Raw genomic sequence first — 21,784 nt, 5'->3', positions numbered from 1 at the left:
AGTTTCTTCATCTGTAAAATGGGGAGGATAATAATAGCACCTACCTCCCAGGGTCTTTGTGAGGATCAAATGAGATGATAATAATTGTAATGTAGCTCAGTGTGTGTCATAGAGTAAGTTCTACATAAATGTTAACTAGTATTGTTTTTATTAAATGGTGAAAGGGACAGTAGAGTTTCTGATAAACTTGGAAAGATTCAAACGAAGTGAGCAGAACCAGAATCACTCACTCACTCACACACACACACACACACACACACACACACACACACATACACGTAATGACAGAATATAAAGACATCACATGCATTTTCAAGCTAAACTTAAACTGATCAATTCAATGATAAACTACAGTTTTAGAGAACTGATGATACATATAACCCACCTACCTTCTTATAGATTCAAGATACAAAATGAGATGCACAGTTTTAGATTGGTCCAGTTTGGGAATTTGTTTTGGTTTTTGACTATACATATTTGTTAGGGTTTTTTTGTTCCTTTCCCCCCTGGGGGGTGACTGGAGAAAAGGAGGAAGGCTTGAAAGAATTTTGGATCGGGACAGTTTTGAAAGCAATACATTGAATTTATTATATATTTAAAAAGAAAGGCAAATGATTTGTAAGGTATTCACAGATTCTTGTCTATGTCAGGAAAAGGTTAAAAGCCTCTGCCCAAGAGGGTGAGAGAGTCCATTATCAAACCTGGTCTCAAAATGTTTCCAGCTCAGTAGGATCATTTAGAGCTTGTACTTTTTAAATATAGATTTTGAGAACCCAGGTCCCAGCACTTCTCTGTCATGTGGAGGAACTGGTGAAGGACTTTGCTAGGGACAAGTTTTTCCTGAAACAGAGGAAGAAAAGTCTGCCTTCCCTTGCCTTCTGACCCTTACATCACCCTGCTGTGATTCCAGAGTGCTTTTTATTATATCTCCAGGTAGTCCCTAGGCTAAGGAGAAGGATCTGCTTCCAAAGCTTGGGATCAATACTCTAGTCCCGGGTGATTTTGGCTTTTTGAAGGAAGCTCTCTTCTAAGTATTCTTGTGAAGGGAGGCACTTAGCCTTCCTGCTGGGATTCATGCCTTGGATTCTGCCCCTCACTGACAGCACTGATTCATTTTAGGGGGTTGAAACTGAAGCTGCTCTTTCTACCAACCAGAGTAGAGGATTGTTGATAAGCTGGTAAAAAAAAATGTATTTAAAGGCTAGGTAGTCATGATCTTTGCATTAATTTAGAGATCCTTGGTGGGTATCTTAGGGGCAAATTGTTTCTGTCTTGAGATTCTTCTGTTTAGCATTAGGCCTGTGTATAGTGGATGGCTGATAAACATTTGTTGGACTGGTGGGGGAAGGCTGGAAGGCAAGGCAGTTGTAGTAATAAAGTTTGGAGTTAGGATTTGTGTTCTTTAGAATTTGGGATATAGATTAAGGAATCTCAACCTTTTCAAGTGTCATAAATGTCCTTTCGCAGTCTGGTAAAACCTATGGACTTTCTCAAAATATGTTGCTTTAATATAATTCATAATTGAAGGAAATACTAAATTTCATTTAGAGATTAGTGAAAATAAAGATGTGATTTCTCCCTTCTCCCCAAGTTCATGAACTCTATGAAATTTATCCACAAATCTTTTGAGTCTTTTGGTGGACTAGATTTGAGGTATCAATCACACTCCCCTATACAAGCCTCAGACTGAAATCTGATTAAATGTATTTCAGATTGTAAATGTTTCAGATGTAAATCTGAATAATATATATATATATAAAATAAAAAAATATTTCAGATGTAAATCAGATTAAAATGTAACAAGAAAATATTTAACAAAAATAAAAATACAGTAAAACACAAATAATGTTAATATGTGGCTTTCTAAGTCAATACGTTACCTGTAAGGATCCTTATTCAGAATTTAGTGGCTCCTATTTCTATTTGTTTAACACTACTGAACTAGAATGCTGATAATTTTTATTGCTTTAATCTTTAATGCTATGCCAATTTACCTGGTTTTTAAATATCTGTATTATCAACCTCATAGGCTTTCTGTAAGGAAAATGCTTTATCAGTCTTAATTTTATGAAAATTTAGCTGTAATTAACCATTCAAATTTAATTCTTAATTGGTTGCATAAGTTTAATTAGCTGCATATTACCTCCTGAGCATATAGTACAGGTATTTTTACCTTCTGCCTACATAGAGTAGACCTTACAAAAAAAGAAATAAAATGGTTAATGTGTGGAGGAAAACACTAAATTAAAGCCATCCTCTTCAGATAAATGCAGTGGCATAAATTACCTGATTTTTGAAAGCTACACAACTGGAATCTAGCAGAGAGAAGAAAATGGTCTTATTACAAGGTATTTCCATGGTACTGTGGTGAAAGGGTTCTCAATTTGGTGATAGAAGTTCAAATTTTGAATCCTGGATCCTGATACTTATTAGCTGTGGGGTTCAGTTTTTTTAACTATAAAACAAGGTTCTTTGTAGTCCCAAATTCTGTGACCCTATGACCACTTGACTTTCAAATGTAGGCAGCCTTGTTTCCCAATTTATATTTTTAAGTCTCCATCTGGTGGATTTGCCTGAGTAGTACAGTCCTAGGCCTTGTCATTCTTTGGTGTTAGAGCCTTCTTAATCCACTCGGTGGCAGCAAGCCCTAACTAGAGAGTTAGAGAAAGGCTGTTGAACTTTCAAGGGAGTTAAACTATAGAACATTGGCAGTGAGGGTGGAATTAAAGCAGAAAGGGAACTTAAAGATCTTCTGGTTTAACCCCTTATTTTGATAAACCAAAGTGATATCAAGTGACTTGTTCAAGATCACATGGATAGAAAACTAGTAGAAAATGAAGCAATTACAATTTTTTGTCTTTGTATCCCCAGGGCCTTCCTTGCACATAGATACCTAGTAATTGTTGTTGGATAATAATTAAAAGAATCAGAAAGAAAATGTTGATCCTGGAGGAGTACATTTGTAGTGCAAACTTTCCAGTGAATTTCATTCATTCTACAATACTTTTTTTTAAACTTACTATTATTATTAAAACTCTTTATTTTTCCATCTTACTCTCAGTTCCAAGACAGAAGAGCTTCAAGGGCTAGGCAATCAGAGTTGAGTGACATAGCTAGGAAGTGTCTGAGGTCGGATTTGAATCCAGATCCCAGTCTGGCACTTTATTTACTGTGCTATCTAGTTGCCCTCATTCTACAGAGCCTATGGTAGAAATCAGATTAGGGTTACAACCTCAAAAACTTTTTCAGTGAAACATTAAAAAAAAAAGATAGGAACTTAATTTTTATTAAAAAGGGTAGTTAATTTTTTATGTTAAGTGGTTTAAAGATATTAGTATTACAAGGGAACTTGAGGCTTGTAGCTAAGACATCTCTTCTGTGTTCTCTGTATATCTAATGTGTGTGATCTAATATGTGTGACACAGAATAAATGTGTAATCAGACACATACAAAGAAGCATGTTATAGTGGCAATGGAACTGGACTTGGCTTCAAGACAGCTTTGAGTTCTGGCTCTGCCACTAACTTGGGCAATCTTGGGGCCTTTTCTCTTTGGGTCCTTTTCTTCATCAGCAAAAAGAGTGAGTTTGATTAGATTGTAAGTGACCAAGTAAAATATGGGAAAGTACCAGGTACTGAGTACTACATGCCAGGACTTTGCTTGGTAAAGGTTACAGCCAGCATGGCAAGATGATATGCTTGTTGGTGCCAAATAATGGCAAAATGTACTCCTCCTATATAAATTCAGAAAATTTTTTATAAAGAGTTTTAGGGAATTAGAATAACTAGAATAGTAAGAGCTTTGCCAAAAGCTAGAGATCACAGAATAGTAGAGAAAAAGAAATTGGTTTAACTTTTTTTTTTTTAAATTATAGATATGGGCTCTAGGAAGTAGAATCTGTTTGAATATTGACTCTGCTGCTTATTAGCACTCTCTTCTCTGGATTTGTTTATTCTCCTATATCACTTTAAATTCTTAAATTTGTAGCATCTTAGAATTAGGAAGGGAGCACACAGATCATCTCCCATCATACTCTCCCTGAGGTTTGAGAGCTCATGCCAAATCTAGTGGCTTTTAAATCAATCCTCATCTTGTTGATTTTCTTGCAGCAGCTAATAACTGTGGATCACCTCTTCCTGAATTCCCACTTTCTTCTGGGTTTTTGCCATATTGCTCTGACTTTCTTTCTCTGTCACCTTTGCTGGTTCTTCATATCACAATTTCTAACAGTGGGTTAACAATTGACTCTGTTCTGGGACCTTACATTATCCCACTGAGTGATCTCATGAACACAGGTGAATTTATGTCTCTGAAGATATATCTATATCTGGCCTTAGAGAGAGTGTGTGTATATGTGTGTGTCTCCCCCTCTTTTGGAGAGACAGTATATATGTATGTATGTAAAATAGGCACATGTATGAATATATGGAATAAATATAAAGAGAACAACTATAAAATAATAAATTACAAAGTGGTTTGAAAGGGAAGGCACTAGAGTTGGGAGGGATCAGGAAAGACTTCTTTCAAATAGATGGCGATTCTTGTAAATTATGAAGGAACAGTTCTATAAAACAAAATGAGGAGGGAGTACATATTAGGTATGAAGGAGAGTGGGTGTTAAGGCTTTGAGATGGATGGTACTGTACTATGTTGGGAGAGACCACTTTGGCTAGATCACAGTGTTTAGACAGGAGTGGAAGTAATATATAATGAGACAAGAAAAATAGGTTGGAATAACTTCCTTTTTTTTTTAACCCTTAAATTATGTCTTGGAATTAATATTGTGTATTAGGAAGTGTCTGAGGTCAAATTTGAATCTAGGACCTCCCATCTCTAGGCCTGGTTCTCAATCCACTGAGCTACCCAGTTGCCTCCAGGCTGGAATAACTTCTAAAGGACTTTAAAAGCTAAACAGAAGAGATTACATTTTATCCTATAGGTAATTAAGCCATTTAAATTTATTGAATGGGGGAATAATAGGATCAAACTTATACTTTAGGAAAATAACTAGAATAGGAAGAGATGGAGACAGAAGGATATTATAATACTATAAATTCATATTCTCTCTCCTCTCAGTTTCTCTCTTTCTCCCTCTCCTCTGTCTCTCACCTTTACTTTTTCTCTTCCTCTATCTCCCTCTCTCATCCCAGATTACTAATGTCTTTTGTATTTCTCAAACTGCATGTCCCATTGGCAGCTCACATTCACCACAGCCAAAACAAGGATTATTAGTTTTCTTTTCCCTATAATTCCTCCCCTCTTCCAAACTTCTCTATTATTAATGAGTACCATCATCCTCCCAATTATCCAGGCTTATAAACTCTATGTTATCCTTGATTTCCTTACTCTCGTTTCATATATCCAAACCCTTGCCAAATTTTAACATTTCTACTTTCAAAATGTGCCTCATCTATCACTTGCTCTCCATCTATATACATTAGTCCCCCCTTGTTCATGTCCTCATCACCTTTTTTCCCAGACATCTAACTGGTTTCCTTGCCTCAACTCTCTCCACTCTTAATTGCTCTTCCACTCAGGTGCCAATTTGATTTTTTTTTTCTAAAGCTTAGGTCTGACCATTTTATCCTCTTATTCAATAAACTCCAAGGGCTCAGTATTATTGAATAAACCTTCAGGATAAATATATCTACATATATATTTATATATAAAGTTCTTTTTGGTGTTTAAAGATCTTTAACCTATTGACTTCCTACTGCTACAATATTTTTGCACTTTCCTCCCCTTCATGTGCTTTGATCTAGCTACACTGGCCTATTTAATGTTCTTCCATGTGACATTTCCTCCTTCTCTTGCACTGACTGTTACCCATGCCTGAATGCATTCCTTCTTCCTCTTTGCCTCCTAGCTTTCCTGGCTTCCTTCAAGACTAATTTCAAATCCCATCTTCCACATAAAGCTTTTTCTCATGTCTCTAGCTACTAGTACCTTCTTTGAAATTACCTTTCATTTACTCTGTAACTATCTTGAATGTATTTAGTTATTTACATGTTGTCTTTCTCTTTAGAATGACTTTTTTTGTTTTTGTATTTACAACAAAGCACAGTGCCATATGTGTAATTAAAAACCTTGAACCCTTGGACTTCATCTCCCAGAGTCCTTTTCCCTTTGTCCATGTAGCATCCTTACTATGTATTGTACATAAAAGTTTGCTGTAACCCCACCTTTTAACTCTTCTTCCTGAACTCTCCTCCTGGCTCTCTTCCTGCTTTTGGCCATTTGGGCAACTCTCTCTTTGCTAACACTATCATTTTCCTTTTTCTTCAAGTTATTAATTAATACATCTTTATAAGAATATAATACTTGAAGTATTTGGAGATTAATTTTTAATCTTACACATAGTGAGAGTGCTTTATATATATATATATTATGTGCTTATTAACTGACTCATTTATGGGAAATGGCATGAACAAAAAAGCATGGATACTTAAGGAAAGCAGAATGAGAATGGGGGAAGAATGGGAGAATAATCCAGATATTATAGAGTATATATCTGAACTGAGGTGTGAAACAATCATCTCAAGAGCATCACCAACAGGTTGTCATCCAGTTTGTGTTTGAATACCCCTAGTGATAAGAACTCATCTCCAAAAGCAGCTTATTCTTTTGTTGAATTACTCCCCTTCAAAGGCTTGACAACTAATTTGTCTCTCCCTTCTCTCCCCTACTCCAACACACATATATCTTTTTTTGTCCAGATTACCTATGCCCAATTTCTTGAATCTTCTAGGTTGCTCTCCTGAATGTACCCAGCTTGTTGGTACTTGCCATTTAACTTGATAATCACTCTTGTCACTTTTGCATATATCTTATAGAAGCTCCAAAGTAAAGTTCATATTCTGTATTTCTTATGGATGGGTCCTCTATTGTAAGTAGAGTCAAGACAGACTAGTGCAGAGGGATATCTACTGTCACTAAAATAGCAGGGAGGAAACGTATGAAATTTAAGACATCTAAAAAGTCCTTGGCAGGAGATACTTATATATGTATCTAAGAACTTCCATCTACCTTAATGAATCCTTTCCTGATCTCTCCCATCTACCAGTGCCCTATCTTTCAAAATTATCTTGTAAAAAAGTTTCACCGCCCCATGAAAGTATTTCTGATCTTTTTCAGCCCCATTAAGAAGTGATCTTTCTCTTTTCTAATCTCTCATACCCGTTCTCTGATATTATACTGTATGCATCTAGCTCATGAGTTTTTCTAATGTATTGATGTTAAATGTATCAATTGGCTCTGATCTTGCTTCTAAAGAGTAAGCATGATAAGAGTGGAAATAGCACTATATTGTTGTCCAGAGGATTTGGGTTCAAACTTCAGCTCTGCCTCTTGATACCTCTGTAACCTGGGGGCAAATCACTTGCCTCCTCCAGTCTCAGTTTCCTTCTCTGTAAGTGAAAGGGTTGGGTTAGGGTAGATGGACCATAGCTTTAGAGCTAGAAGGATCAACAGTTACCATAGTACCTAGCACATAGCAAGTGCTTACTTAATAAGTGTTTGTTGACTGACTAACTTAAAAGTTACCTAGTTCAACCCTCTTATTTCATAAAGAAAGCTAGGTCCAGGAAGTGAAAAGACTTGTTGTCCCCTGTCAGGTAACAAGGAGCAAAGCTAGGATTTGAGCCCAGTTCTTCTGTTTGCAGAGCTAGTATTCTATCCATTTTACCAGACTGCCTTTTTCACTAGATGATAGCTGAGATAACTAGTTATATCTAGATATCTTATGGGGTTTTGGGGTTAATTTTAAAAAATAAATCCTAATTTTCTGGCTTAGAATCAATATTAAGTGTTACTTCTAAGGCAGAAGAGTGGTAAGGGCTAGGTAATGATATCTTATGATAAATTCAGTTCTCTCAGTCCTTAATGGTCACTTGACATCCTCTTTGTCTTTCATTTTAGTTTTAGAGTTTTACTGGTGTCACCTTGTCTTGCTCTTGTGCCTGTCCCCTTCTTTTCTCCCTCCTAAACTTCCAAAGTAAGTGCCAACTAATAATGGCTAAGTTAGTGAGAATCATCTCTTATAAGTAACCTACTGCATATGATTCTTGCTGTGGGAGTCCTCTAATACGAAGCTTAAGCATATAGTAAATTATTCATGACTAGTGCCCTTGCTTTTCCATTACCATGAAAGATTTAGTGGACTCATAACTGTCTTATGTAATTCTGAAAGCCATTATGACAATTTAATTTTTACTAAGAAAAAAGTTGTGATGCATATTTTCTTGGCCTTTGTATGCCTCTGTCTCCCTGCAAACTTCTTATCTAGAGAATCAAATCCATGAAAGCAATAATTGATGAATGTGCCCTCTTTACGTTTGGATGGAAATATAGGATAACTCCTGCAAAGCAACTTTAATTGGTTTCACCAAAACATCGATTAAAACAATATTATGGAAGAATCCATATCCATAGGAACAATATCTATGTGGATATTGTAGTAATATGGCAAATTTGAAGTATTGAAGACTTAATGTCACTGAGGCTCAGGCACTGGGTTAGATTTTTACTTGCCATCCAATGAATTTTGGGGGCCATTGACTGAAGGACTTAATGTAGTATGTTGGTTGAAGCCTTTCCTAAATCCTTTTCATTTCTTTCTCATGCTGATTGTTACTGTTCTCATCCTCTTGACGTTGTCTTATATAATGCTGTAATTAGAAAATATATATTTCTATGAAATATAGTATGTTGGGTTTGTTTTTTTTTTGTTTGCCATTTATGTGTTTTGTTTAGTACTTAGGGAAGAACCATGATTTTGTTAATGTGAGAATTCCCTCTGTGGAACATAGCCTTTTCTAGGAGCCTTCTTGAGTATCTGGCCACAGTCATTGATCACCTGGAATCAGCCTCACTGATGAGCCTCTCTGCACTTAGCTAGGCTGGGTGTTATATAGAAGACACCCAGTCCATCACTAGTTCCCTTATATAAGCCTTTCCTTTTGGTGTAAGTCTTGCGAGAGCATGTTCCATGCTAGAATAGCTTTTAAGAACACAGGTTCTCTTCTGTGTTCGGATGAGAAAACAATGGATTTACTTGTGTGTTTGAGGAGCGGGGGGGAAGGCAACAATGGAGAGAACCTTTGATTATAAGGTGCCAGTGATATTATGATGAAATTACAGTTTTTAGGGTAATGTCCCATTGACCTTGGCTATTTTGGGGAAACTTTAAGAGATTTGGGAAACAAGTGCTTGGAATTTAGCAAGCTTCTCCCAAGATAGATAAAACCAACACAAAATACAATTTCTTGTTTAAGACTTGGGGCAAATATCTCCTTATCCAAAAAGTTTTTCCTAGATTGATCCTTATCCTATGTGACTTTAAAACTTAGATCATGGAACTTAGTTTTCACCTCTTATGTAGAGAGGTAATTATGTATTTATAATTTGGATAAATATAGTTTATATAATTGACATAAATTATACAAATTTGTTATATCATCTTAACTTGACTCTTACTGTAACAAGGCAGTTCTTTTATACCTCTCTAATTGATTTATCATCCCTTCTACTCACCAATGGGCTTTTCTAAATTTCTTTATTCCTCCTCAGACCTTCCATGGCTCCCCTTCTCCTACCCTTCAGCTGAGGGGTATACCTCATATTTCACAAGGAAAATTGAGACAATTTCATTAGAACTCCCTCCTCTCCTCTTCTCTCCCATCACTCAGATGCCATTCCCCACTGTCTTCTCTTTCACTCTTGTCTCACATGAAAATTTGGCCTTTCTCCTTTGACAAGGCAAAGCCTTCTTCATGTTCAAGTGATTCAGCCTATTCCATCTTCTCAAACAGATTGTTCCCACTGCAACTCCTTTCTGCACCACTCTCACTAATCTTCAGTCTCTCTCCATCTATTTGCTGCTTCTTAGTGCCTGCAAACCTGCCTATATCTACTCCATTAAAATCCTTTACTCGCTCTTTCCATCCTACCCATTATCATCCTTTAAATCTCTGCTTTCTTTCATACCTCAGCTTAATAATGTGATCCATGATAGGCACCTTTTTACCTTCTGCCCTCTCATTCTCTAAACTTTCTGCATCCTGGCACCAGTCTCATCATTTAGTTGAAATTTCTCTCTTCAAAGTTATTGATGACTTCTTAATTGTCAAATCCAGTGGCCTCTTTTCAGTTCTCATCTTTGCCAGTTAAACTCCCTATCTGACCAATCTCTCTGACTACTCCTCAGTTTTCTTTGCTGGATCTTCATCTAGATCGCATCTACTAACTGCCAAAGTCCCCCAAGATCTTTTTCTCTTTTCCCCTTCTGCTATATTATTACTTAATAACCTTATCAGCTCCCCTGTATTCAGTTATTACTATATAGATGGTTTTTAGATATATTTCTTCAGCTTTAATTTCACATGATTTTTAGTCTGACATCTCCAAAATATCTTTTGGACACATAACTGGATGCCCTGTAGATATTTTTAATTCGGTATGTCCCAAATTGAGCTCATTGTCTTTCCCTAAATCCTTCCCTTTTCCTAAATCCTCTATGATTATAGAGGATAACCATTATCCCCCTAGTCACTTAGACTTGCAACCAATGTGCCATTGATTCCTCACTCTCTCACTCCCCATATCCAGTCTTTTGCCAAGTCATCAATTCTACCTTTGCAGCATGTCTCATATATTCCACTTTTCTTCTGAAACTGTTACCACCCTAGTGCAGGCCCTCATCACCTCACACTGGGACTATTGAAGTAGTTTGCTGGTTAGTGTTCCTGCTCCAGGTATCATTCCAGAATCCTTCATTCAGCTGTCAAAATAGCCTTCCTAAAGCATAGATCTGGCCAGGTCATTCCACACATCCTTTATAAAACTAGAGAAGCTCCTTATTACCTTCAGGATCAAATGAGCAATTTTGTGTTTGGCTTCTAAAGACTTTTATAACAGCTTCTTCCCGGTTTTCATATATTCTCTTCACTCTAAGTATTCTAAAATCTAGTGATACCAATCTCCTTTCTATTCTTTGCAAAAGACATATCATCTTTTATGGCTTTATAAATTTTCACCTGCTGTGCTTCATACCTGGAATGTTCTTTCTTTGAATGTTGCCTCTCTATTAAAATGGGAGCTGTTAAGGTCGAGTGTTTTTTCTTTCTTGATAACCCTAGTGTTTAGTACCATGCCTAGCACATGGTAGGTACTTAATGAATGGTTATTGACTCTCAATTTGGTATTATAATCATTTTATGTAGGTGTTCATTCGTTGTATTTTAGTAAGTAATAATGGAAGAGAAAATCAAGGAAGGGCTTCCTGTAAGATGTCATCTGAGCATATGAGCCTTGAAATATGCCTAGGATTCTTAAGAGGTAGAGGTGATGTAAGAAATCACTTTAGGTGTGCAGAGACTATGCAAGCATGGAGGTAGGAGATGGAAAACAGAATACCAAGTTTGGGAAACATCACATAGTCCATTTTGGCTAGAATTTAGATGAAGGGAGGCAGGGTTAAGTCTAAAAAGGGTAGGCTAAATCAACATTACACAGGATTTTTAAAATACCAATATAGAGAATTTGTATTTTATTTTAGAGACAGTAAAGGATCACTGATACTGATAGAGTAGGTTAGTGTCCTGATCAGACTTGGATTTTAGGAACAGAATTTTGGTAGTCAATGCTAAGCCCAGAGCACTGCACAAAATAAGGGCTTAATATATGATTGTTGAGGTTATAGCTGAAATTGAAGATAAATAGCAATCAACTTTAGAACAGCTTCAGAATATTTGGCAAGGGGCATCCTCTTTTAGATATTTGATCCGCAGTTTGCATTCATTGATCAGTGAGTTGATTGAATCAAAAACCCACCGACAGCAATGAATGTTGATTGCAGACATTATATTTATTCTCCAGAGTTAGGATATAAGGAGCATCTCTTCTTCTTTCTCTAGCATCTGTACGATGGGATGGTTAATTTATTTAGTGAGAATAGGACTATATTCAGGAGTCAATGACATAATTTTTTAGTTAATGAAACCAAAAAGGGAAAGGAATTGCCCAAATTCATGCAAGTTTGAAAAAGATAAGGCAGTTGATTGAATGGGTATCTGTGGACTTCAGCACTGTTGGTGTCAGTACTGAAAGGAAGACACCTCAGATCGCAGAATGTTGGAGCTTTGAGGACTATTGTGATAATCTATATAATATAATCCCATAAAATTGTAAAATAAAATAAGGACAAAATAATCCTTATTTTATAATGGAAGGAACTGAGGTCTAGCCTAGGCAATGTTTTGTTCAGGGTTACTTGATGAGTTAGTGAGAAAGCTAGGACTTGCATTCATTTTCATTCCACTATTTTTAATGTAGTGGCCTTTTCCCCATTATATTTCTGTCCTCTTGTAACCAATGTTAAGTAATTTGTGCAGATTACAGGATTTGTAAGTCAGTAATAATATGTGGATTAAAATAAGCTGATATTTATATAGAGTGTTTAAATGACTTAATCAAGGCCACAACTAGTAAGTGGAAGGGTTAGATTTCAGATTCAGTTCTTTTGTCTCTTTCTGGTGTTTTCTTCATAATAATAGCAATTGGCATTTATATAGCACTTTAATGTTTGCAATATATTTTACAAATATAGTCTAATTTTATCCTGATAACTGTGATAAAGGATGAAAAGGTTTGCAAACAACTCTGGAAGATGGGTGCAATTATCCCCATTTTACTGAGAAAATTGAAATATAAACAGAGGTAAAAAAGTGATTTGCCCCAGGTCACATAGCTACTATGTTTCTGAGGATATATTTGAACCCAGGATTTCTTGACTCTAGGTTCAGTTCTCCTCCTACTGTACCACCTAACTGCCCCTGTACTATGTGTTGAGGTACATTGTTATTTGAAATATCTGCATCCTTCTATTTCTATCATTGAGTTTGTGTCTCATATTGAAACCAGACTGTTTCTTATATATAGAAATGAGAGTCAAGAATGGTTTTTATATTTTAAGCTGAAGGAAATTCTTTGAAAACCTCCCATTGATGTATTTTCAGGAACAGCCATGTAACCAGTTATTTGGAATGTTTACCATTGCCTGTAAATCGTGCCCTGTTATTGAGCAGCGTGTCTATGATAAACCTCAAGGCACAGTCAACGGTCGATGGTTTCTTTTAAATCTAAAAACTCACCGACAGCGTTGAATGTTCACTGAAGTTATCTATAGGTTGCTCTCCTAATGCCCTTTGTATATATGTATTTTCTTGAATATCTTTTCCACTGGAAAGGTTGCTGATGGTTGCATATTCCTTTTAGGGATTTACTGGCCAAATGAAACTGTGTGTGAAGGGATAGCTAATAAACTGCAGGACTCTAAGGCTATATAGTTAAGCAGACTTGAAGGGAAAGACTGAGAAAGCTTCTTTGCATATTGATGATTGGTAACTGGAAAAAAAAACAGCATTATCATATTTATCTTGGCTATTTAAAAACCCATCTTCACTTAAGTACTTCTTTGATGTTTCATCTAAAATATGAGGATGACCTGGGTTCTTATAAGTTTATGCCAGAAGACTGTAAGATCTAGTTAGTTCTACCAGGCTTTGAGGATGGGCCTGGAAATGGACTGAATGTGTCTAAGAAACATCTGTTAGAATTCAGAGAAGAGGGTTAATCCCTAGGGCATTAATTTTTTTCTTTTTGGTTGTAGCAGCTCATGAAGACTGTTGACCAAGGTGTTACCGTGTTATTATGTGAATTGGTAGAAAGAGTATTTATATTCATATATTGTAGAATTAGAAGAGATTAGATAGGAGTCAACCCATCATTTTTTACAAGTGAAAAAAATCTGAGGCTGAGGGGAAATGAATTGTCTACTTTATAAATAGTAGCTTTGGGCCTTAGACTTGGGTCTTTTGACTACAAATTTAGAACTCTTTCCTATGCTCTTGCCTATTTAATTTGTTAATGCATCCATATTAGTGAAATCATAGATCTTTTAAAGTATTGAAGTAATATTTTTGTCCTAAACTATTTTCTTAAAATTGACCATGTTGTATATATTGTCAGAGCTTCTACTACACACTACACTCATACATCACAACTTATTTTGTCTCTTTATTTTTTAACAAGTCGTTCAGGAGCTTCTCATAACCCACTTAAATTTTTTTTCTTTTGAAGCTCTTTTATCTCTCTCTCTCATTTCTCAGGCTCTTCTCTCCCCTCCAATGTAATACCCTCTTGTAATAAGTCAGTACAGTTAAATAAAACAAATCAACACCTGTTCACGACTGAAATTTATCACTTATTCTTCACCTATACTCTACCATTCTTCTAAGAGGTGCCTTAACACTTTTCAAAAATTCTATTCTGTAGGGATATGGTAACTCACAACAGTGTGGCTTTTTTTCAGTTGTTTAATATTCTTGACAATGACCCCTAGAGGTATGTAATACAAATAGTATTATCTTTCCCATTTTTGAAATGCAACATCCTGTGATGAAAAAGACACTAGATTTGGAGTAAAGAGGGCCTTGAATTTGAAGCTCTGCTTTTAATCTAGCTAGGCAAATCATGTAACCTTGTGAGCCTTCATTTTTCCTCCCAGCTATACAGTGGGTATAATAAAATTTGTATTATCTATCACTTTGAGTTGTGAAGAAGCAGTTTGATAAAACCTTTGAGGACTATATTGATATGAGCCACTCAGTGCTAATTCTGGATGAGGAACCTGAACTTCTGAAAGGGAAAGTAATGTGTCCATAGCTACACGCTAGTAAGTGGCATAGCTGCGATTCACACTTAAGTTGGCCAACTCCCAAATCTGATATTTCTGTCACATCAACCTGCATTCCATTATGTTGAGTCCTTAGCAGAATGCCTATTCTATTTCAGCTATGGGAGTGGTGGCCAGTTAGTGGATGACCTGAGATCTAGAAACAAGGTAAAAGATATTCAGTGATTTGTCTTAGAATGGCTTCAGGACTTTATGTTAACACATCAAACAAGGCAATCATGATTCAAATGTAAAGCCTTCCATTTAGGTTAAAAAATCAAAGTATAGCTAGTAGCACTTTGATAGTTCTATTGAATTATAAACCTCAATGTGGATCAAGTGTGAGATGACATCCAGAAAAAGAAACACAATCTTAGACTACATAAGTAGAATTAGTATGGCATTCAGAATAAGAGACTCTCTGTGCTGGCTAGATGAGTCTGAAATATTGTGTTCAGTTCTAGGTACTTGATTTTAAGGAGAGTCACAGATAAGCTGAAGTATATCCAAAGGGTTTTGAGATTACTCAACTGTCATATGAGGAAGAATTGAAGAAATGAGGTGTTTAGCCTAGAAAAGAGGAAATTTAGGAGGGATATGAAAACTATATTCATATATTTGAAGAATTTGCATGAGAAAAGGATTACATTATTCTTCTTGACCTCAGAGGACAGAACGAGGAGATTTGCAGTGAAGTAGTTTCACAGTTTTAAACTCAATAAAAGAAACAATTTGCAACCTTCATAGCTATCCAAAGGTAGATTAGGCTGCTTTGGGGAATTTAAGTTGACCATCACTATAAGTTTTCAAGTGAAGGTGAATAACTACCCATCCAGGATGTTGTAGAGAAGATTCCTTACTGGTATGGGTTTGATGGAATAAATCTTTTGAGGTTCTTTTCTTCCTTTGAGATTTCATGATTCATTTTTAATTTATGCTGTTACTAGCCTCTCCTTCAAGTTGGAAATTAGACATTGTGGAAACCGATAAGGTGGTACACATTTTAAACATAACTAATAAAATGAAGTTAAGAAAAAAACAACTCACCAAATGTTTGGTTTGAATGTAAATTGTGTACATCATCTGCTCAATAATTTTTTCCTCTGTCAAAATAGTGAAGGCAGCTTGACTCTCAGTGTTATAACTGTAAATTGCATAAAGGGGAAAAAAATCAAACTACAGTTACTATAAAGTTGAAAAGCTTGTTAAATGGGAAGGTGATAGAATTGTCAATTCAACTATCATCATTAATTGGTCTTAGATATTATATGAAAAAACATTATTGGTTCTGAGCTTCACGGGTACAGTATTCCAAATGGAGCAGTAGAAAGGTCTGCCTGATCAAGAGAGTTAACTTGTCACTGGAGTTTTAGCATTAGATTGGATTGTTATTTGTTTTGCCTCACAGGTGGTTGGTCAGAAGATAGAAGCAAACTTTCAGGATGTTCAGACAAGGTTTATTAGATTCAAATTTCACTAAGACTTTTGGAGTACTTCACATTAGTTGATAAAATGGCAGTATTACATTGGTCAGGCAGATATTATATAGGTACACCTATGATTTTTTTCTTATTCCCTCTTCAATGTCAACAAAAGGGGATGGGCCAGTCAGGTATTGAGAAGGATGATAGATGGCCAAGAGGAGTTGTTAATCAGTACCTATGAACTATTTTCTTTTAAAAGCTATGCCAAAAAACAGGGTAAAGTCTCCATTGTACACGTGCTAGGAAGATCTTTGGTTGAAGACATAGACTTAGGATGAGAAAGCATTGAGGGGGTAGTGTCAGCCACATCAGTAAGATCACAGATAAATTAATGTACTGTAAAATGAAGTTGTTTGGGACACCATTATGCAGTTTATTCCTATATGTTTCATCTTATTCAGATGGTTCTAGAATACTTAAAATTCATATTGCTTCAGCTGAGAAATGGGAATGTTGTTGTGAGGAACACCTTAAACTTCTGGTGTCTACCCTTTGCTCTTTGGTACCTAGAGGAAACAAAGCAAAAATGCAATAAAATGATTCATTAACACCAATGGTATATAATGAAAAAGAGTGTATAATATTAAGTTTCTTTTTCTACACTCACACACATACATAGATAAATATGTATATGTGGCTACATATATAACTATGTATATATATGCACACACGTGATAATCCAACCTTATAGTATGATTTAAGGTTCACAAAGCTATTTCTTCATACCACCACCATGAGGCAAATATGGTTCAAGAAGTATAGTCTCACATATACTGATGAGGAGACTAAAACTCAGATGATTTGAGTCCAGATCTTTCCTTGTTTCATTACATCATGTTGTGTTTCAGTGTTTTGAAAAGGGGCACTCTTTTTGACTCAAAGTCCTCCAAATGTATCTTAGAAGTCCCATATCATGAAGCAAATCACTAATCCATCCCTAAGAACCAGTACGGTGACTTAATCTTAATTAACCCTTCTCATAGAGCATTAGACATTGTAACATTAACTTTAAAGCATGTTTTTGTCCTGTCTGATGCTCCCACTTTCTACTTTTTATAATAAAACTCATTGATTTCCTTGTGATTTTCCCGGGAAACCTTTTCCCCCCCTTAGATATCATTGACCAGGTAGTTGTGTGTGTGTATCTGTATCTCTTTTTTTCTGTTTAGACTGTTATAGATGTACTATTCCAAGTACTAGCAATAATACTTGTTACATGTATTTTCTTAGTTACAAAAGGGTAACGATAGAGGGATATAGTTGAAGAAGCCCTGGACATGGTATTTAGGAGATCTGGAGACTAGTTCCAGCTGTGCTTTTCAATTTGGTCTGGAACTGTGGGCAAGTTACTTCTTTCTGGGTCTGAGTTTTCCCATCTGTAAAAGAGGGAGTGGAAGTACATCTGAGTTGCCTTATAGCTTTAAAATCCCATATTTTTTATTAAAATGGTGTGCTGTGCTTTTTTTTCTCCATTATTTCACCTTTTTTTTTGAGAGGTGAGAAGAGTACAGATTAGTACTCTCATTTTAGAAATGAGGAACTTAAGCTCAGAGACTGGATGGGGTTTTGACTGCAGGCAACTTGAGGGATTAAACTTAAATTTCCTGACAGTGCAGTGCATCACCAGTTTTACAATAGATCTCAGATTTTATAAGATAAATTCATTTAGCATATAATCTTGTTTTTTGTTTTCTATTTATAGTCATTGATGAAGAAAAGATTAATTCTTAAAGTTCTTTGTTGTACATCAAAGTATAAGCACAATGGAATTTGGCATATAGGGATGTATTAAATGCTTCCTTTGTGCCTATCTCAGTGCTAGTTCAGCTCAATAATATAGTTACAATGTGACATTCTTTTAAAAACAAAACAATACCAAAAAACAAAGCCATTGGCTAGACCATGAAGAATTTAGGGATGACCCAAGGAAGCCATCATTAAGAAAAAACACCCCCATATACTCTAAAATATTTATAACTTTTTATGATAGAATAGGAAACATTCAATGCTCATCTCAATATAGAGAAAGGTAGAAATATATATATATGTGTGTATATATATATAAATATATGAAATAATGCAGAGTAAAGTAAGCAGAGCCAAGAAAACAATATTCACACTAACTTAGCAATGTAACTGATAAGAAAATAACACACCAAAAAAATAAAAATGAAAAGTAACGAGATTATAAAGATCAAGCAGGATTTGAATGAAGAGATATGAAAAGACATCCCCAACCAGTCTTAGGTAACATGAAGAGTCCCCTTCAGGATCTAAACCATAAGAAGTGATCAAGAATAATATTGTGTTCAGTTTAGAGCATCTTGTGTAGGGAACACTTGAACAAGCTGAAGAAGACTGTGGAGAGTTTAATAGAAAGGTTACCTTTGGGCTTTGCCACATGGAGATGTATCTGAAAAAAACAAAAACAACTAGATATAGTTTAGTATGGAGAAAAGACAGTTACTAGAGAAGTTAGATGTCTTTAAGTTCATGATGGGTTATCTTGTGTGTAAAAAGGAATTCTTTAATTTCTTTAATGGGGGACCTGAAGGTCCTCTCACCATAGAGATGTGTAGTGATTAACCAGCCCACAGTGACAGGAAATAGTTACCATAGAGACAGGAAGAAGAAACCATAGAGACAAGAAGGAGGAACCACTGAGACAGGAAGTAAGGTAGGAAAAGGTTGTAAAAGGAGCCAATTTGAGTTGGTGGGGCTGTGAGTTGGTAACGGTGAGGGATGGCAGTTGAGGGGAAGTTGGCAGCTGGGCATGAGTTGTGGTTGGGGGTTGGTTGCTGGTGGTGTGGGTTGGTGATTAGTTGGTAGGGAGACACACACACATTTATTTATTTGTTTGTTTTCTGCCTGGTGAGCTGAGCTAAAGGGTGAAGCTGGACTTTCTCTAATGGCAGTTACAGGTACAGATAGGTATTTTTAGGTAGTGAACTAAATTGTTAATTGTTAAAAGCTGCTAGAAGTTTTCTTTTCTCTGACTTAAAAGGATAATACTTTACAACTATACTTAAATTATTAAAAGCTGCTCTCATTTTTGTCAAAATTCCCAATTTAACCCTTACATGTGAAAGAGAAATGAGACTTGTTCTGTTTGGTTGGGGGGGTGGGGAGAGGGAGTCCATGTGTCTCTGTGTGTAAAAGTAATTAAGGGGAAATTTCCTAACAATTAGAGCCATTCAAGAGCAGAATGTATTGTTTTTGGGAGGTTGTGGGTTTCTTCTCACTCGAGGCTTTTAAGTGAAGGCTATGATCACATGTTGGAGATTTTGTTTAGGATTTCTACAGGAATAGGTTTGACTGCATGCTTCTTTTAATCTCTTTTAACTCTGAGATTTTGTAATTTTGTGAACAAAAGAATCCAATGAGATCACTTGGCCATCTTGCAATTCCCGTAAGTCTCCAGTTCTTCCATTTCATCTGTGCTCAAATAAACTTTGTTCTTTTCTTAGGCACTCAGATGAGGAAAGCTTTTTTTTCTAGTTAGTCCCTTTTTGAAACCATCCCTCAGCTTATATGATTACCATTTATAGTAATTATTAATATTAACTAAAGTTATATTGATGAGATTTGTAGTCAAATGTTACATGTAGGTCATTTTTAAAACAAACATTTCCAGCTTGTTTGAGTGCATATGCCAAGACAGTAGGAGACATCTACTGCATGGTGATCTAGAATATCAGAACTACAAGGAACCTTAGAATGCAGACTATTAATATAGATTCTCAGAGTTGGAAGATATTTTTAAAATGCACTTAGTCCAGTCCCCTGATTTCACAGATAGTCACTTCCAGAATGGCAAAGGGATTTGCCCAAGTCACAAAGCAAGTTGTGAACAATCCAACACTAATATATACATCTGGCAACACTTGCCAGGTCAGTGTTCTTTATACCCAGTAGATATATAATAGTCCAGGATACTATTCATGGTCCTTGGTTGGACTAGTGATCTACATTTTGTAGAGTTGTGTATTGATAAAAGACACCATCCATCAGTAACCCTGTGCTTATACAACTGTGGTTTCTAAAAGGGGTGGCCAGATTAGAAGTTACATAGTATAAAGACAGGTTGTAAAGGAAAAGATGAAACATTGAAGGAAAAGGTGATTGACAGCCAGAGACCTTTGATAACAGAGGATCATGGGAGAAGAAGGTTAACCTGGGGGAGCTCCAAGAGGACTTCAGGGCTTTTGGTGTGGAGATCTCAAGGTGGAATCTGGCTTTAACTTGAATTGGGAGGGGAAAAAATGGAAATACTTGTAAATAGGTAAACTTTAACCAAAATATTTGCTTTGACAATGCAAATAGGGGAAATGAGAGTATCCCTGTAAAGAGCCCTAAGGTGGATATTCTTATATAAAATTAATTAGTCATCTGTTTAATTGGCTGCATGATTTTACCAATTCTGTGGAGAAAGGTAGTATAAATATTATCATTTCTATTTTACAAATGAGGAAACTCAGGCTGAGAAATGAAATGACTTGCCCATAGTCATTGCAAAATGCAAGAAAAAACAAATTTGCTAAGATCTAGAAAGTTTTATCATAGGGTTTGTAGAAAGATAACTGGACTTGGAGTGATGAGCCTTATTTTGCCACTGACCAGCTATGTGATTCTGAGCAAGTCACTTCTCTCTGGTTTAGTTTCTTCTGTTAAAAGTCTCTTGCAATAGATACTTGCATTATATATCAAGGGGTGATTTTTATGGGGAGGGTGGAGATGATCTGTGATTTGATCCTTATGGAAGAACTCCACTGATATAGATGAGCAATTTGTCTTGCCACTTGCAACTTTCTAAATTTAGACTTACATGAATGGGGCACTGAGGCATTTAATGATTCTTCCATGGTCACAAAACTAGTATGTGTCAAATGATATATATATATATATATATATATATATATATATATATATATATATACACACACACACACATATATAATATATATGACATATATCTATATATCTTTAAGGTACTTTGCATTTGAAATGCTATATAACTAACTAAGCTGTTTAACTCTATGTTCTAAGCTCCCTTCTAGCTCTTAATAGTCTAGGTGTTAGTATTTTACATTCTAAGCCCTTAGCAATAATGTTCTTTATTCTAAGGGCCTAACATTCCTTATTCTAATGCATGTGGCAATTTTCTCTCTCCCTTCCCTCCCTCCCTTCCCCACCATGAATGTTGATTTTTAGTAGCATCAGCATGGACTTGAAGTGTTCGATGAGTACTGACTGTTAACTTTAAAAATGCCTGTATTGTGAAATGTAGAGAACTGTGAAATGTCCAATATCAGAGAGTGATAGCCTGAAGGCTGTGACTTTTATTAGGTGAAGTCACATCTGAAATACTTTTTATCATGGGTGAATAACAGGGGATATAAGAGATTTGAGAAACATTGGGATATCTTCTGGGAGGGATTTATTTTAATTGCTAGTCTGCCCGGGGAAATAATTATAGTGCCTGTTAGGAGCATCCAAATACCACTTCATCTTGGGCTTTCTGCCAAGTGACTCTAGCCAAGAGTTAATGTCAAAAGCTATATGACTCTTA

General features: G+C 35.9%; 1 protein-coding gene, 1 long non-coding RNA gene and 2 other non-coding genes across 8 annotated transcripts in view; 1 reads left to right on the top strand and 3 right to left on the bottom strand.

Moving 5' to 3' along the window:
- NR6A1 (nuclear receptor subfamily 6 group A member 1) overlaps positions 1-21,784 on the top strand; it is a 261,882-nt gene that overhangs the window by 61,621 nt on the left and 178,477 nt on the right. The window lies entirely within an intron of this gene.
- Positions 1,864-19,276, bottom strand: LOC103102888 (uncharacterized). The gene is made up of 3 exons (XR_001623604.2): positions 18,601-19,276; positions 15,779-16,721; positions 1,864-8,666 (listed from the first exon to the last, which is right to left on the bottom strand). It is a non-coding gene; the product is annotated as an uncharacterized LOC103102888 (long non-coding RNA).
- MIR181B-2 (microRNA mir-181b-2) lies at positions 11,787-11,846 on the bottom strand. The gene has a single exon (NR_127443.1). It is a non-coding gene; the product is annotated as a microRNA mir-181b-2 (primary transcript).
- Positions 13,104-13,165, bottom strand: MIR181A-2 (microRNA mir-181a-2). Its single transcript, NR_127442.1, has one exon. It is a non-coding gene; the product is annotated as a microRNA mir-181a-2 (primary transcript).

This window comes from Monodelphis domestica, chromosome 1, assembly GCF_027887165.1.
Source record: "Monodelphis domestica isolate mMonDom1 chromosome 1, mMonDom1.pri, whole genome shotgun sequence".
NCBI lineage: Eukaryota > Metazoa > Chordata > Mammalia > Didelphimorphia > Didelphidae > Monodelphis > Monodelphis domestica.
This window is presented reverse-complemented; position numbering and strand designations above follow the sequence as displayed.